The 16,608-nt window shown below is 36.0% G+C and overlaps 1 protein-coding gene across 1 annotated transcript in view; it reads right to left on the bottom strand.

The window, feature by feature from the left end:
• Positions 1–16,608, bottom strand: part of NALCN (sodium leak channel, non-selective) — a 318,494-nt gene that overhangs the window by 234,835 nt on the left and 67,051 nt on the right.

Raw genomic sequence — 16,608 nt, 5'->3', positions numbered from 1 at the left:
TCTTAGTAAGGAAATCAACTTATAAGTAAGAATGAATTTTTAATATAAAAACATAATGCCATCTATCTCTGGTTCTGTATTAGCACTTCCCCAATGTCCACTGCTACACATAGTGCCTAACATATAGCAGGTTCTTAATAAATATTTTCTGAGTGAATGAATGAGTGAATAAAAAGAAGACTGCCTACAATCCTCAAACATTGCTTCAAGATCTCAAGTCTTCCAGGACATTCCTGATTTCAAAAGTCCCAATAAGTGCAATGTAGTGGCAAGCAAACTATATGTCCCAGATTACCTCTGTCTTCAGAAATGCTGAGTATACAATCTTTTAGTTTTTGGAAAATAGTGAATGTAATAGTAGCAGTTTAGAGTATGAATTTTTCAGCTGGATTGACTTGAGTCTGAATCCCTGATTTGCTACATGCTCTATGGCTTAGGTATGTTACTTAATATCATGACCCTCCATTTTCTGTTTGGTAAAATGAGGGTTTTTCAATCACATATTGCTATACCACATAAACAAATACAAAATGTAGTGGATTCAAACAATCCGCATTCATTGCTTTATAATTCTGTGGTAAGCAACTGGGCTAGTGTCAGATAGGTGAGCCTTCTGGTGGTCTCACCTGGGTCACTCATATGGCTGTGGTCTAGCGTGTCATCTGGGGTCATAGAATCTAAGAGAGCTTCACTCACATGTTGAGTTGGGGTTGGCTGTCAAGTAGGGGCCTCCATCCTCCTCCATGTGGTCTCTCATCCTCCTATTGGCTACTTTTCCTTGTCATCTTAGAGCATCATCCCAATGGACAAGACAGGAAGCTTTAGAGTGTCTGAAGTCCTTGCCTCCAACACTTACACAATGTCATGTCTCCTCTCCATTCTCTTTGGCAAAGAAATTCATAGAAGCCAGTGGCGAAGAAAGACATCTGTCTATGGGAAGGGTGACAAAGTCACAGGGCAAACGGTACATGTGTCCAGGGAAGGGAAGATATCGCTTCACCCTGCAAATGATCACTAGAAGAAGTAATCAGTTGGTTAGGTATCTGAATATTAAATAAGGTTTTAAAGGAGCGATAAATGATATTTTTTATTAGTCTTTTGTAAATATGACTATCTTTTCCCTTTTTTCACTCATTTTCAGTAATGTCTTCTGGCCAAAATGAGGCATTGGGAATAACATTTAATATTTTGATTCTAATTTTCTAAGCAGTTTCTTTAACCATTGAGGTTCTTACCCTTATACTAAATAATACCCATTTGATTGAATCTAATCAAGATTCATTGGATACTATGTCTAGCCTATGACTCCTTCTTCAAAACTGCCTTACTTAAAGTCAATGACAGGTTCAAGAAACATAGCCTGTGTATTTGTGAGAGACACAAAAGAGAGGTGAATTTCAGGGATAAAAACATCCAGGACAACTTTTTTTATTTTCAAATTTCATGGTTAGAGTTTAAGGAGCTTTCAGGGAAGGAAGGCCAGAGTTGGGAGTCTCACAAATCTAGACATTAGAGATGTATTGTGACTTCTGAGTTTTCTAAGTCCAAGGAATATAAAAAAAGGTGAATAGAAGGATTGCCAAGGATTCTAGGCAGCTGTGGGGAGATATAATGAAAAGAAGCATGGGCTGAGTAGTTTTTTCTACTTTTACTCCAGTCCAGGGTTGGCAAACTTTTTCTGTAAAGAGCGAGATGATAAACATTTTAGGCTCTGGGGGGACATGGGGTTTCTTTTGGACCTATAGAAATCTGCTGTAGTGTCAGAAAGCAGCCATGGACCATAGGTAAACAAATGGGCTTGGGGTTGCAATAAAACTTTATTTACGAAAACAGGCAGTAAGCAGGATTTGGCCAACTGGTCATGGCTTGCTGATCCCTGATCTAGTCAATTATAAATACACAACTTCAGCAGTGCTTTAACTCTGTAAAAGCCTTGCAAGGACAAAGCATCTCAGCTTAGAAATGGCTTTGCCTGCAGTATATCAAAGTAGTGCTGCAAATAGAAGAATATTGTTTAATACATTATTCTCAATAAAAGTGTACATGAAAAAGAGAATACACCAGTGATTGCAGTAAATACTAGCATAGTAAAATGTGAATACATTGTTCCATTACAATCATGAGTGTTTTGCCAAGACTAAAAGTAGTTAAGCTGATGCCATAGAAAGAATATAGATATTGAATGAATTGGGCACTGTTTTTCCTACTTTCTAACTCTATGACCTTAGAATACATAGTTTTATCTATAATCCATTCATTCATTTACTTGATAATTATATATCTAATAAAATCATAGTTTATGGACAACTCATTAGGCATGGAAATGAGAATAATCTAATTTAACCTTCCTACTACCTATGAGATATATACAATTTGTATCCCGATTTTATAGGCACAGAGAGGTTAGGTAACATGTCTGACGTTACTCACTAGTGAAACACAGACTACATCATGCAATTAAGTCTTTCTCTTATCCACACTTGACTATTCACAGAATACTCACTACTGCAGTTCTCCACTGGAGACAATGAGAATACAATTATCACTAAAACCTGTCCCTGCTGCCTAGGAGCTACTTCCCTTCTTTGCATCTCAGCATCTGTACTGTTAGATGGAGTTAATGACCTGCCACACCTGGGGTTGATGTGATCATGAGGTGACAGTCTTTACACCAAACAGCTGACTCCCACGCAGTCCTCACTCAAAAGTTTCCTTCAGTTCAACTTCAATTTGGTGTCAAGGTTTGTAGTCACCACTAGTTTCTAAATAGAATAATATAACTCCATGCACAAATGTAGATGAGCTTGTATTGGACACTTGATGGTAAGAATTGCCTAGGAACATATGTTTGTATTATGTTTAGGTAATTCCTAAAAAGGTTTCATTTTGCTTTTATTTTTTGGCTTATTTGCTAAAGCATTTATAGAAAGAATGAAAGCATTTGAATATTTGCTGAAATTAATATTATGAAGATTGAGAACCCCAAATCTTAATCCATCAGAATTATTCTCAGAGCTCAATAACTGTCACTGCTTATTTGCAGTCTACTCTCACTTTCTATCTAATATGTTTTTATCTTTACACAAAATAACTGCTGAGGTATGGTCTTATCAGGCAGCACAGAGGTCAGTATAAGAATGTAGCAGCAAAAGGTAATAAAAATAATAATAATAATTACTGAAGTGGAATCTTTGTAAAAACAAAAACTCCTATAAATATATATTTATCAAATTTTAAGATTATGGAAATTCATCAAATTTTAAGATTAAGATTAAGATGATAATGCATAAAGTATATTTTTTGAATATAAAATGATAGGTTTCTCTCAAGAAAGGAAAACTGCACTACGAAAATTCTAAAAATACATTTAAAAATGTAAAGCTTTAGGTCAATTTGCTGGACTATGCGTACTTAGAGATTTCCGTCCTTCATCTTCTCCCCTCCATGACTAACCAACCAAAGGAAACAGATGAATAAAAGAGAATAATTTTTGAATACATAAATTAGCCCAAATATTCAGTGGTCGGAGTATGAGAGAACTGAACATAGAATGGGAGCTGTGAGCAGATGCTGAAGTCAACATGGGTCACAGATATATTCAATAGAAATATAGTCACTGTAGAGACATTAAGGGGGCCTGGCATATTCTGCCCAGAGAGAGACATTGCAGTGCACCCTTACCCAGGACAGGAGGCAGACACTGAGCTAGGCGCATCTGCAAAGTGGAGACTTTCACAAACCATGCTCTGCATTTTGAATAGAGACGAGAGGAAATCTGCCCTCCAGCCTAGGCAAGCAGAAAGTTGCTTGACTTCTGCCCAATCCATGAAGGGACACAAGAGTCTCCTATGAGAAACCAGAACCCCAGACCTGAGCCAACCGAAGTGGATAGTCCAAACACTGTCCTCTACAGCACAGAGCTCAAGAACTTCTCTTCCCCGAGCCACAAAGATAACATGAGGATTAATCCAGAATAGTTAGTATCTCTGGGATTCCGGCAAACAAACCCAAAAGATGGAGGATAGAATAAGAAAGTTTAACAAATATCTAATTAGTATTCCAGAAAATAAAGAACAGAGAGAATGGAGAATGTTATGAAAAGATAACATCTAAAAATCTTCTAGGAAAAAAAAGCACGAGTGTCATGCAAAAATGAATCCCTAGCAGGAAAAAAAAAGAAATATATAAAGATCCATGCCTGAATATATTATAATAAGAACATAAAACAGAAAAGTCAAAGGGTAAATCTTAAAAAATTACCAGAAAAAAATGACACGAAAAACATGGCTATGTTGAAAAATAAAACAAAACCATTACAGTTATACACATAGGAGGGTTGTCATTAGCAATAATAGATTGCAGAACATCATAGAATAATTTCAAATTTGGGGGAAAATAAATATCAACTAATAATTCTATACCCAGTCAAGCTTTTAATAAAAAAATAAGATAAATTAAAGACATTTTCAGAAGAGTACATAAGAGGCAGGGATATTTGACCAGGAACCATGAAGATGGCACACTTAATCTATGTCATGATTATTTAACAAGGGCTAAAGTAAAAATATAATTCTCAAAACAGTATTACCATTATTAGACCTCACAAAACTATTTGTCTCAGAGGTTAGATTACATGGATGTGAGAAACGCTGGATATAAGGCAAGTGGGGAAAACGAGACATGAATAGAAGTACTCATGCTTCACTTTAACACACTCGTATTTTATAAAGTTTTAAAACGATAGGTAGGCACACACATATACTAGAGCATACATCCTGCATGTAGCACATAGCTGCAAGATCTACTACAAGTTAAAGATCAATCCTTTCTTCTGACTTTACTTCACCTTCCTTTCTTATTTTGTTTTCAATCCTTTCTTCTGATTTTACTTCACCTTCCTTTCATATTTTATTTTGATATCTCTGAGGGCTACTTGGTTATATTTACTTACATTGTTATACTTTAGCATCTGTATGCCTGGCATAGAGCAAATATACGCACAGTTAATGTTTGTTGAACACATTATTTGTGAATATATTTCATTTTTTCTACTTGTGAGAATCATCTCACACATTTTAGAAATTCTCGTATTCTCATGAAAATGGGAATACATATCACTTTTTGCTTATTATCTACAAATAAATATGATCAAAAATAATTTTTATAATGGCAATTGTGATAGTTGCTGTTATTTTTGCTTTAATAGTGGCAGCTGATATTTACTAGGTGTTTGCAACTTATTTTAATGTACTTACTTTAATTTTATTTGGCATACTTACCTTAATAAAGTCAGTATGTTTTAGAATGTTTAGCATAGTTTGCTCTTACTATCCCTGAATCTCAAGGTATGGGAGTGAGGGGCAGAGGAGAATAGAGGGAGAGACAGGGCAGGGACTCCTTGGGTGCACAGTTCAGCACCTGCTCAGGGTGGATGCCATTTCCTTCCTCACAGCTTAGTGCGGCTCAGGTATGAACAGGTTTTCAAAGGCTGGAGAGCTTTCTCCCCAGAGGAAGAGGCACTGCACCTCGTCAGCACAGTTTTCCTAAGCAGGGCTCCCGGATTAAAACATGTAGCTCAGGAGAGGTAGGAGCCAGCTTTCCTCTGGCCTCACTAGCCTTGAGAGAAGAGTTGTGTTAAGGCTTTCCTAAATAACATTATTCCTTTTGGCTCCAACTGACTAGTTGGTAAATTTAATTCAATTAATTTTAATTAAAGTGTCTATGGAATTATGTTTCACTGCCTGACATTAGCAGCAGGAAGAGTTTCCTTGACTATTCATACAAGACTTCTGGGCTAGTTTGTTCACATTTGCTTCATATATCGGAAGTAATGTGGAAGTCACTTAATTTTAAATGAACAATATATTTAAAAGCTAGAGTTGTATTTTAATTTTACTTAAATTTTCAATCACGAAGTTTCCACAGAATGATGATTTTAAAAAAGCAATAGATCTAATATAAAAGTCTCCTAAACATGATCAATCAGTCCTCAAGCAGATAATGAGCTCACTGAGAGTTAGAAAAGACATCACGGAAGTACAGGAAGCTTTGCTTCTACTCGGGCACTTAGGATCTCAATGAGCTAATTGGGAAAACATGGGTAGCACATACACACATGCACACACAGACACAGGCACACACACCTGACAGTGGGAAACAAATAGAATGAAGCATTAACTTTCAAGCACAAATCTTGGTGTCACAGTTCAGACAGAAGAGAGACAAACGTGGCTGGTACAGCGGGGGGAAGCTACTTGAAAACTGGCCCCAGAAGGCAAGTCATATATTGATAGGAATAGGGGAGAGGGATTCCAGGAAGAATAGGGAGAAGTAATTCAAGGAGAAGAGAATGAACTATTGGTTTTCAGAAGAACACAGAATACAGGATAGCCTATACTTGTTTTTTATTTCAATATTTATGCATATAAAAAAAGAATACCTCAACTTATATTTTTAAAACTCACACAATGAGGGCAGGACTATGAATTCTTATAATATTTTGAGAAATAAAGTGCCAGTTATGTTAAACACTATTACGTTGAAAATGAGCATACCTTTTGACCTAGAAATTGTTCTAGGAATCTATTATAAAGAATACTCACACACATGCATAGGATATATTAGGGGTGCCAAAAAATGTATACGTATGACTTGTATATCATCTTTTGTTATTGGTATATATTGAGTATTACAATTTTAATACAGTGTTTTCCTTTCTTAAAATGTGTATACACTTTTTTGGCACCCTCTGTATATGTATGTGTGCATGAGTGTGTGTATTCAATTACATATTGAATACACAATATTTTTTATTGTAGTAAAACATAACATCACTTAAATATCTGTTGGTAGGCAGTGAAAAGCATTTTATTAAGTATCATGAAACTGATAAAGATGAAAGAATGAAGAAAGGAAAAGAGAGAAAGGGAGGTAATTATATATGGCAGAATTTACTTCTTTCATTAAATCTCGTTATTTGAAGTATTACTTTCATAATCTACAAATATTTAAAATATAACTATAAACATGTTCATTTGTTTGAAACTATCAGATATTTCCAATGAGGATTGTCTTCTATGCATAATATGAAAAAAAACAAACACATCACTTTATGCCCTCAGAAATCTACTTTTAAAATTCCTTCTTTGATTTCCTGATGAAAAGTCACTCTAGCAGCTGCCTTTTCTAATCCATTCAAGAACTCCTGAACATCTGCTAGACACTAGACAAGTGGGTATCCTCTTTTTAAAATCATATCTGCAATTTCTATCTTTAAACTCCGTTTCTTCCTAATATTCTGAATAATATCTGTATACCTAATTTAGGTTTAAATAAGTCTGTGATACTGTCTGAGAATCCAATAAAACCTTAAGACATAGAACTCTTCAAGTACACACTTTTGCAGGCAACCTAAGGGTGTTTGCTGATGCCTGGACCCTGGGATAACCCCGCTGCAGTTGACACTAACAACTATTCCTCTTGTTGAATCTTCCTGATCTTATCCTACAGTTAACGAAAATATGTCAGGTTTTCCTTGTGCCATGATAAAGGAATTTCTTCAGAGAGCAAGTATAGAATTATCATACATTAAAGTAAGCACTTTTGTTGAATACCATTGCCCTAGTTCTCTCTTCTGTGTGTGTTTTCATAAAAATCAATAAGTAATTCCAGCAGCAAGGTTAAACATAAGGATTAATGCAGGGAAAACAACCCTTCAGTGCTTTTCCACAAAGTACCACAAATCTTAATTACATATTTTACAAATTAGTCTTAACTGTGGCTCTTTGGCAACTGCAATAAAAATATACATTCTGCATTAAATCAGTTATAAATATATAATATTTTTTTATTCATTTGTAAAGTTTGCATCTGATATTATATACAGCAGCATGAAATATTATTTAACATCATTTAAATCTGATAAATCAATTTTTAGCAGCATCATTAACAAAGTTCAATTTATATTTTATTAGGATATGGATAGAAGTAATTTTCTTTCATCCCATTTTATGTCCATATTTAATATCAGATGCAATAGGAGACAAATTATAAAAATAATAGAATGCCAATAGAAACACACACACACACACACACACACAAAAAAAAAAAAAAAAAACATAAGGAGGAATTTTAAAGTAAAGCAAAGCCTGTATTAAAACTGAAACATTAGACTGTGTAGGTGGATTCACTGTCGATCCTATTTTGGCAAAATACGAGGGTAGTTTCAAGCATGGAACACTCCCAGTGATGAAAATAACCATCGATGTTATTTCTCATCAATATTTAATAAAACTGATTTATGACTCACACATGGAGCTGAGTCTGGAGCTTGTAGCCCATATAACCCAAAATCACACAAGGAAAATACCACAAAAGTAAATAGCTAAAATATATTTCCTCTTGGAAAAAATACCAGTCCCAAATTTCAATGCCCATAATAGCCTTCTTCAGAAGTGACTTAGGAATACATGAGTACCTGGCAGGCTACAGTCTAACTTTTTCACTTTCTTGAAAGGCCCAATTAATTTATGGGTGCCAGAAAAAATTTACAAAGATTACAAGTGATGAACTGTAGTTTTTCTACCTGATACTTTAAGGAGGGCATGTAAGGAAAGCTTTGTGATTTTTTTGTGTAAAGAAGACTGATAAGGTAAATACTCATTATGTCATATCTCTAATAAAGAAATCAATTCATACATATTTTCAAAACCACCTTAAATAAGATTCTTGGTTAATTTCTGGTATTTAGAAAGCAAACTTAAATATTCATCTCAAAGGAAAAAAGAAGGTCAATTCAAAAACATAGGAGGAATTAATGCATGTTGCTATAAATTACACACAGTAAATACATGTAACATAATGGGATTTTGAATTTAATTCAAATAAGTGAGAACCTGACTGCAATATACCGAATAACATAATTTTTATAGCTTTCAACATGCTGTCCCACAACTCTAGCCAATATGTCTACCACCACATTTTGTATCAAAAGCATATTTACTCATTTTTTGCTGCCATTGCCTCTAGTCCCTGCCCAAATGTCCATAGCTCAATAAATGTATCTTGTAAAACCGCATTGCCTCTCAGGTATATGTTTTTAATATTTAGATTCTTACATACAACTAACATATATCATGCACCAACTCTCCGTGCGAAGGGCTAGATTCAAAGGCAGAGAGCAGCCTTGAGTGGCCCTCACATTGTAGCAGACATCATTCTTTGCACTCATCCTTCTGCCCTACAGACTTGGAAACAAGAGGAGGAGGCAAGACGTCTGGAGGAGGACATGTCTCTTCCTCTATCCTAATGAGACTCTATAATATTTCAGCTGTCCTGATAAACCACAAGAATGGCAGTTACTTGTGCAGATTTCATGGACAGGGCAGAATTTGTAGCAGAGAACACAGGCTTGGGCCTGAGCACACGGGCAGCAAGTCTTGGCTCCCAACTGTGGCCAGTATGTAGCTTTGGGCAAATCAATTCTTTCTCATCTCATTCTCCTCACTCATCAATTGGGGATAATGACACCTTATGGGTTTATTTTGAGAATGAAAATCACAATGGATTGAAAACCTTTTGCCTGGTGCCAGATACATAATAAGCAATCGATGAAGGACATCAGTAGTTGACATAAGTAATGACAGTAATTACAATAATAAAGACTGTTGGACAATTAGTCACCATAAGAACATAGTGTTTGTTATTACCTGGCTTTATCTTTGATTATTGTACACAAAGACACAAAGGGAAAATGGTGCACTATATACAGTCCATGTAGCAGTAAAAGCATGTTTAATAAATGTCTTCTATTAGTTATTTTTAGAATGCCCTGTTTATAGGTTGGTCTTGCTTATGGGCTTCTTTTATCTGATATAAATTGTTTCCGTCAGGTTTAGCGTATCATGGATTTTTTTAAATTGGGCTTTTATCTTTTGTTCTTATGAATCAGAAGACCAATAACAAAAATATGCCTGAGATCCATTTAGTACCTATTTAGCGACTTCCCAGGATTCATTTTATCATTAAATGACATTAATTGGGTTGTTCTATCGAAATGGAACATTTTTTTTCCCCGACTGTACAATGGATGGAGAGTTCAAACCATCATCTGAATAGTTTTGTACTCATCTCCTGTACCCAATTTCTTACCTTCTTTTGAAAGATCATGGCAAGTTAATTACCAGTTCAATGGCATTTGCTGTGATTTCCTTCCCATGTGGGATAGATTTGTTGTTGCTATTTTTCTAACTGGCATATCCCACCTGTTTGCATAGATCTCTTCACCAGCATCTTACTGTAGGTGAGTGACACTAAAAAACTTCTACTACAAAATCAAAAACATAACAAAGCTTTGCAAGGTACGTTTGGAGTTTTCTTCTTTAACACTGATCTGAAATGTAAAAAGGTTTGGGGAGACAGTAAATTATAGTGGGCATCTGCGAATCATGAGAGATGAGTTCAGCCTTGAATCTGCATGAAGTTCTCTGGAACTCTGACCTTACTTGTGTTGATGTTCAGTTTCCTCATCTGTAAAACTTGGAGTAGCCCACATGACTGTCTTATCTGTCCCAACTCAAAATTCCTCTAATTTCATGTTCAGGGCTATTACAAAAAATTGCAACGTCTCCTCTTTTATGTCTATGATTGTATGTCCCACATATTGATAAGCATATTGGTAACACAGAGAAAGGGAGGGGTTGAAAGTGGGGTGAGTACTCAGAAAATGGAAGTAAGACAAATTTTCTAAATAGGTTAGTTGATGTGGTGTTTTTGTTGTTGTTTCACATCCCTAGTGTGATTTTTGGGTATCGTTTGCCCCCAGACCTTTTCACTGTGTGCTTACTACCCACCTCCTCACACATTCACTTTGATCACAGAATGTGCATGTCTGCTAAAGAGATTTTGCAATCTTCAAATATGTCCTTTCGATAAAGTATATTCCTCAGTGGGCCTGGAACATGGGGAGTGTGTGATGTCTTAAAGGCATAGGCTAACATCTTAGAGAGGATGTGTTAGTTGAGGGTCCTTAAGAGTGAGCTGTTGGGACGGCATCTTAAAATAAAAATGGAGAGATATTTAAATGGAAGGGAGATGGACAGAGAAGCAACCAGCATCTCAGTCACGATTTGACACAGAGATTTAGGGGAGGAGAGGAAATAATCCACTGAATGCTGGAGGCCATGCAGAAGACAGCCTGGCTGTGGCTTTTGTTCAGTGTCCCAACTGGTGCTGTTCTTAGGTCTGTGAAGGGAACACCTGTTGAAAGGCTGCTAAAGATAGGACATGGCTCAAATCCCTGGGGCACAAATTCAAATGTATAGGAATAAATAAAATTACATGTGTGAGGCTTAATTAAACTGTAGAAAATTCAATGGCACAGGTTAAATATTGATACAATTCAAAAGATTCTAAAGGAATTCTAAAGAGGCAGATAAAGCACAAGAGTGATAGTTTTGAGAGTGGCAAGGAAGACATAATTGATTAATGAAGATCAAACAACACCAAATATTGGCCCTCTAGAAATCTATAGGTCAATTAGAATGAAATGAAATTTGGGATATTAGTTTATAGGGGCATAATGTAAGGTTAAGAACACGCTGTCCTCACCCCTTATGTACTTCCCCCTTGCTGTAAGATCCTGAACAATCTGAGTAGCAAATTGTTGCAAACAAAAGAGAATATTATCAGACAAGAGTGTGTTAATCTGAAATCATCGATGTCCTGCCCTTTATTATAAAAATTGTCATTTTCCTTAAATAACACAGCGATGCTTTCGTATTTTGCCATTGTATCTCTAATTTGTAGCTCATTCTGTGTTTTGTTGTGTGCTAGCTGTGTTTGCTCTAAATGTAGTTTCCCACTTACTTCTCGCATCAACCCTGTAATTTAGGTCTATCACTTACCCATTTCACAGATGAGGAAACTGAGGCAAGAGATAGGATAATTACTTTCCCAAGGTTATCACACTCGTATATAATACAGCCATGATCCAAACCACAGAGCCATTGTTTTGAGTTCTGAATTTTTTCTAAAATAATTTTTGACTTTGTAATGCACTCTCATGGCAAGTATACATATACCTCCATTATATAACCAATATAATGTATAAAAATGATATTTGTTTTTACTGTTAAGTATAAATGTTAAGGGCATCAACATCATTACACTACATCCCCTGTTTATCTTCTCCTCTCTTCTATGCAATAATTTGTAATATTTACATTACATTCAGTAAATCCTGCAGTTGTATCCACTGTGTTCTTATAGTGAACAGATATTAGAAACTAGGCTCATGACCAGTCATTTCTGATTGGAGGAATGACTTCAAGATTTCATGTGAAATAAAATCTTAGAGTTCTTGCCTCTTCAAAAATAATCAAAAAAGAGTTTGACACATTCTTTTCCTAAGGACTTTGTAAGCATTATGTCATTATATCTTGGAGTTAATACTGATGTGAAATTTCAGATATATCTCAGCATTGATTGTTTTATGTTGATTTACTGAGACAAGTTGTACCCTTTTAGTATATATTAATATATTAAGTTCTTCTTCTTTTTCTGCAATTCTGTTTGAGTTATATATCTTGAATATTTTTTCAGTTTTAAACGCATTTAAAGGTGCATTTTTCTAGATATGGTCCTGATATTTTTTAGTATTACTCACCTTTGATATCAGTTTTCAGAGGACCAGATATTTGTCACTGTTTCATGTAGAGGAGGGGCGAGGTAATGTTATGGGATAGAAATGAAGCTTTTTATAAGATAAGTGGGCATGTGTACGCACCAATGTTACTTCAGTCCAGTGACTTACAACTCTGCATGCACATTAGAATCACCTGGAGAACTTTTTAAAGCCATCTATCCCTTGGATCACTCTAAAATTTTGATTTCACTGGCCTAGAAATGGTGTTTGGGAATTGGTGAGTGTTACAGTTTTACGGGATTGGTGATCCCCAGGTCATCCTAAGCTGTAGCCAGCTTAGCAAACCTTGAGTCTTTCCCTCATCCTAGTCAATACGGACCAGCACAACTGGGCCCCTCATAATGGACTGTCTGTCCTCTTCTCTATCTCTCCACCAACTGCTTGCAGGAATAAGGGCTTCTTCTTTGTGATGCCACATGAAGTCTCAGAAAGCTCCCCTAGTCAGCTCCATACTGATTCCCTGACTCAGGCAGAGGTCTGCTCTGAGCCTCTGGGCACATGTGTTATTTTAAAATGTCAGTATTTCACTGGCTGTCTCAGACTCTCAGTAGCCAGAATCCTTTCAGGAAGTTTTCTGTTAGACACCTGGCCCTCTGATGTGGTTTACAATTACAGGTTTGACAGAGTCCTTAGATATAGAAATCGCATTTCTGTTTCTCAGTCTTTACCACGTTTGGATGATTTTAAAGCTGCAAAAGTGTCTTTACTCTGCAATCTACAATAGGGCCTCTTTATAATATTTTTCTACTTAATGACTCTGGCTTTTAATTAGTAGATTTTAAAAACTGAGATTTTCAACATCATCGCCATCGGTACTAAATTTTAATTAGAAATAAAGCTACTTATAAACAAAATTTTATAAATGAGTTCAAATTCACTGTATTGCATGATAATTTGATTAATAAGAAAATGAAATGTGCTCCTTTTTAATTAATCATGATTATTTACATATAAGGTACACAGACCAAATTTATATGCACAATTAGGCACCTAATTATGGTTTAAAAAACATTCAACTGCATGCAGAAAGAGACGGTCACATATGTCTAATAAAATAATTTCTTTTCCTCATTTTGGGGGAAACGCTATCTTTTTTTTCCATAAGAACTTTAAAAATAATCTCTTAATATACTACAGTTTGTGTATTTACAGAGATACACAATATCGGGAAGTAGTTATCAATTTCACTATAAACTATAGTGACCATTTTAAATTTTTTTGATGATAGTACAAAGTCAACACTTCATTATCTAACCATTAGTCATACACTGATATTGAATTCTTTCATCATTTGAGAAAAAAAAGCAAACAAATCAAATTAAGTTTGTATGGAAAGGGAAGTTATGAGGAATAGTGAATACTGCTAACAACAACAGACAAAATCAGAGAAAAGAACAAGGAAACAACTCCCGTCTCTAGTATGGCTCTACATCCTAACCCAAGCATGACTTGTTACCAACAAATTCAAAAGCACATACACTTTGTTCAGTCCATTAGTAAATATTTATAGAGTGCTCTCTAGGGGCCAGACATTGAGATAGACCCTGGAGACATGAAGATGAAAAGACGTGTTTCCTGTTTTCAAGGAGCTTAAATCCTTGAAAGAGAGATGTACAAATAAACAGCAGAGCTACAGTAAGACTATTGCCTGAGTGGAGGCCTACTGCCCCCAGGGCAATTCCCTCTTAGAATTGGGCTTCTCAAGCCAATGCACTGTGTAAGAAGAATTTCTCTTTCAAAGAGGGATTATACCCTGCATTCGTTGAAGCCATTGTAAGTCACAGCAAAGAAAGATGAATAAACTGAAATATAATGCCTCACTTTGATTTTAGGCTGCATTTAAACTGGTCAGGGTATGATTTGATTTTACATTGTGTAAGGGCAGCTTAACACCCGAATGTTGGCCACTCTCCATCCAGACATGGGTAACCCAGTTAGGCCCTAAAAGAATGGGCTGCAGGGTCTGACAAGCCATGCATTCTAGTTGTGTCCCAGATGTCAGGACTTCTGAAGCTTTTTGCCCGCAGTTTACCAAATCTATGTATTTTATGTCCCATACCACATCTGTGATTTCCTGCTCACCCCTGAAAGGCACTGATACAACCCATAACAGGCCTCTTTGGGATGGGGAAGGATGGAAGATTGGTTCCAAAGCCAGATAAATTTAAGAGAATACAGCAAATTGAAATGCTTTATATCTCTGACTTCTAATTCTTTTATCTTTGGCCGAAAGAGATGAAAGAATACTCATCTAACTACAATGCTAGAAATCCACTATGAAGTTATATTAAAATATAGAGTAAAAATTTAGGGATATTATTTGCTGAATTCACTTCGTCAAAAACATTATTTGTGTTTTTCAGCCCAATTTCAGTATTATTTTCTGTCCAAAGGCTGTCAGCCTCGCTGTTTAGTTCATATATCAGGGAAGTACTCCTCAGTCAATGCAAGACCTTCACATGTTCTTTCTGAAATTTAATATTTAGCCCATAGTTCATTTTGCCATCCTGCATAATACCATCCAGGAGCTGCTATGACAAAGAAGGCCAGGAAGGAAGAGATTTATCAGCCACTTTTTCTGATGTGTGAAGGTCAATTGGCTGAGTTTAGACCAGTTCCTATCTGGGATTGACAGGGGCAGATGCTTTCTTCCCTGGCTATGAAATCCCCCATTGTACTGCTGGCCCACTGAGATGTGAAACCACATCAAAAGTCAGGAAGTTGATCTGACTTCCAAAAGAGCATGATATGATCCTGTTATAAATTGATTTTTCTTTTAGGCCTGGGCACAAGTGTCTAAAATTCTCTTAAAGGCACCTGGGCCTTGACACTGTAAGTAAAATTAATTGTTTTTATTTTCAAATGATGTTGGTTACAATTCTGTTATGGATTAAATGTCCCCCCATCATATGTTGAAGCCCTAACCCCTAGTGTGATGGTATTAGGAGGTGGGGCCTTTGGGAGGTGATTTTGCTTAGGTGAGGTCATGAGGGTGAGGGTCTCATGATGGAATTAGTGTTTTTATATGAGAAGATCAGAGAGCTCTCTCTCTCTCTCTCTCTCTCTCTCTCTCTTTCTCTCTCTCTCTCTCTCTCACTCTCTCTCTCACACACACACACACACACACACACACACACACACACACACACACACCCTATCCATGTGAGGACACAGCAAGAAGACAGTTGTCTGCAAGCTTGGGAAAGGGCCCTCACCAGAACTCAACCATGCCAGCAACCTGATCTTGTACTTCCAGCCTCCAGATTGGTGAGAAACAAATGTATGGTATTTTCACCACTCCATCTATGGTATTTTGTTATGGCAGCCTGAGCTAAGGAAAATTCTCAAAGCATAGGAAAAAAAATGTTTTGAATTCTATACTTTTTTGCTTCAATAATGAAATATGTTCAACATGCACACCACTGTAACAAATGCAATATCAACTAAATGGCAGATACTAAGTTCTTTCATTACGTGTTTAAATGGAACATTTCAGGATTTACTAGGACAAGTCACAAATAAATCTATACATTTGAGCACATCATATTCATATACTAGCATCTATTCGATCGTTGATACACATTCATTAAGTACTTGATTAGCTATCTTCTGTTCTGGGATTAGTTCACTTCTTATGCACTCATCAATGCCTAGTATTCCAGTTATTTAAAACTTACCTTGCCTACTAGAGTATAGCTCAAAGCAGAAGGAAACCATGTCTTGTTCATCTTTGAGGCAACAACCCATGAACCTTGCTCAACAAACAAATACTTTTACATGCTATACTTAAGAATCAAGATAATCTAACATGAGAGGTATTTAAGTATCTACAGACATTACTGAAAATACATAAACACAGACTGTATATGATAGACTCTAAGGTAGACTATATTATGACACAGGTA

Source organism: Rhinolophus hipposideros (genome assembly GCF_964194185.1).
Source record: "Rhinolophus hipposideros genome assembly, chromosome: 4".
Classification (NCBI taxonomy): Eukaryota; Metazoa; Chordata; class Mammalia; order Chiroptera; family Rhinolophidae; genus Rhinolophus; species Rhinolophus hipposideros.
The sequence above is the reverse complement of the archived record's forward strand: the minus strand, read 5'-3'. Positions and strand labels throughout refer to the sequence as shown.